A 2,500-nucleotide genomic window follows, 5' to 3' on the forward strand; every position below is an offset into this window, starting at 1 on the left:
GGCGATTGATTACAGTTATTGTTTATTATTCAAGTATACCGATGCATTTATTTACTTTATTTATTATTATTTATATTATTATAATTTTTATTTATTCATTTATTCATTTATCTATTTTTATCTATCATTATATCTTTTTCGTATCCGACTTAGTTATGGACCAAAATGTCTCCTGTCGGCATGCTCAGCCTTTGCCTTTGTAGTAAGTAGCTAGATGAATACAAACTTCCTGCTGATGCGATCAATTGTAATGCAGCTCGAATTTCCAGGATTCACTTAGGTAAACGCTAGTGTTAGTGTTAACTGTGAATTAGCTGTCCTGTTAGTTTTGTTTTTGTTTGTTTTTGTTTGTTTTGTTCGTTTTGTTCTTTTTTTTTTATTTGGTTTGTTTATTTGTTTTGTTTTATTTGCTTTTTTATGTTTTATTTGTTTTGTTTGTTCTATTACTATTTAACTTTTTCTGGAGGAATTTGATTAGTTATCTATTATCTATTTCTTTTACAATGTGAAGTGGTGAGGAGCCTACGCCAGGAGGCGCTGAGTAGCTCCGGCTCAAGGCGTCACCTCTGCCCTCTATGTGTGCGCTTTGGGGACTGTTTGGGGGGCAGGTAACTATCAGTCACTGATGGGGATCGGAGAAGAGTGCGGGATTCGAACCCACGAGAGGCCAGCACATTTCTAATAATTTATCCACCAGCGCATATCATAGTGATATTCTATTAAATTCTGATCCCTTTAACACAAAAGTCGCCAGATGATCTTATTCAGCCAAGGAATTTACCCTCATAGAGAAGAAGTTAATCCTGTTCGATTATTCTTTTTCAAACCGAGATCAACCTTAACTAGTTTATTCTGGTTTAAGAAAAACGATTTGATTCCGATCAAGGACTACCCGTGTTGTGAAGTTAACAAATCTGGTAAACCAGTTGAACTAGATTAGGTTTACGACTTGCTTTTTTTAACCTGATTTTTGGATTATTTTGTTAATCTATGGTTATTTCTTTTCAGGTGAGATTACCAGAAAACAGCTACGATCTTCAAAATTGGTTCTTAGTACTTGACGAATCATCTAGGTGAGCATACAATATGTCAACATATTTGAAAACATCACTAAACAATATATATATATATATGTATATACATATCTATGTGTGTGTGTGTGTGTGTGTGTGTGTGTGTGTGTGTGTGTGTGTGTGTGTGTGTGTGTGTGTGTGTGTGTGTGAAAGAGAGAGAGAGAGAGAGAGAGAGAGAGAGATTCACCATTCACCATGGTCTTGGATCACATATTGGACTCTTGATCGACAGTTATTAACCTCCCGGATGAGAGCTCAGAGCTGGTATGACCGATCTATGGGTAATACTGTGGCCTTACATATACACACACACACACACACCCAACTCTTCGCCCACGAGAGTTGGAGTAACACCCCGCAGCGCAGCGATACTGAAATTATTTCAGCCTTAGCAGGGAGTCGAGCCCAGACCGCCGTAGTGGCAGGCGGTCCGAGTTCGTGTGTGTATTCACATTGGTCTTTGGATCTCGTGTTGGACTCGTGATCGACAGTTATTTCCCTCCCGGAAGAGACCTCAGAGCTCGTATGACCGATCTATGGGTAATACTATTACCTTACACGCACACACACACCCAACACCCCACCCACGAGAGTTGGAGTAACGACTCGAAGCGCAGCGATACTGAAATTATTTCAGCTCTGGGCAGGATTCGAACCCGGACCGCCGTAGTGACAGTCGGGGACTACCAACAGCGCCACCGAGTCGATTTGTGTGTGTGTATGTGTGTGTGTGTGTGTGTGTGTGTGTGTGTGTGTGTGTGTGTGTGTGTGTGTGTGTGTGTGTGTGTGTGTGTGTGTGTGTGTGTGTGTGTGTGTGTGTGTGTGCGCGTGTGTGTGCGTGTGCGTGGGTATGTGCGTGTGCGTGTGTTAAAAACCATATCCGCTGGTGGAGTAATCGGAAGCGTGCTAGTTTCGCTTTCGCATAGTTGTGGGTTCAAATCCCGTACTTCTCTCCGATTCCCAGCAGTGACTGTACTTGTATGTCCCAACAGTCCCAAAAGCGTGTATATATATATATATATATATATATATATATACATATATATATATATATATATATATATATATATGTATATATACATGCACTAAAAACCCAATGTTGATTGGATTTAAGAAAAGAAAGGAAATAACGATTTCCGTATATTTCGATCACTTGCTGTGATCCTCTTCAAGCGGAATACAAAAGAAAACACATATCTTATATACAGAAGAGAGAGGTGGAGTGAGGGAACATGGTCATTTCATATCAGGTAGCGTCCATGTTGCTGCGCGGGCTTTGTGGCAAGTCGTCCGCTTTTACAATATAAGGAAGTAATTTATTAACTGCCAAGGTGGTTATATAATCAGGTGACCATTGTCCTTTTGAAATATTAAAATTAGGGAATTGTTTAATTAAGGAAGATTCAATGATTTTCCTTTTATAACTA

The 2,500-nt window shown here is 39.5% G+C and overlaps 1 protein-coding gene across 5 annotated transcripts in view; it reads left to right on the forward strand.

Annotated features, from left to right (window-relative positions):
- The window catches only part of LOC143028358 (uncharacterized), a 301,720-nt gene that overhangs the window by 81,946 nt on the left and 217,274 nt on the right, over window positions 1-2,500 (forward strand). The window contains exon 3 of one of the 5 annotated variants that reach the window (XM_076190319.1): window positions 1,009-1,073. The exons of the other annotated variants lie outside the window; for them this stretch is intronic. The gene's annotated coding sequence lies outside the window, so the exon portion shown is untranslated. The remainder of the gene's footprint in view (window positions 1-1,008; window positions 1,074-2,500) is intronic. 5 annotated transcript variants of the gene reach the window in all.

The sequence above is a fragment of the Oratosquilla oratoria genome, chromosome 9 (genome assembly GCF_046742065.1).
Source record: "Oratosquilla oratoria isolate Oo_2021 chromosome 9, ASM4674206v1, whole genome shotgun sequence".
In the NCBI taxonomy this organism is placed as follows: Eukaryota; Metazoa; Arthropoda; class Malacostraca; order Stomatopoda; family Squillidae; genus Oratosquilla; species Oratosquilla oratoria.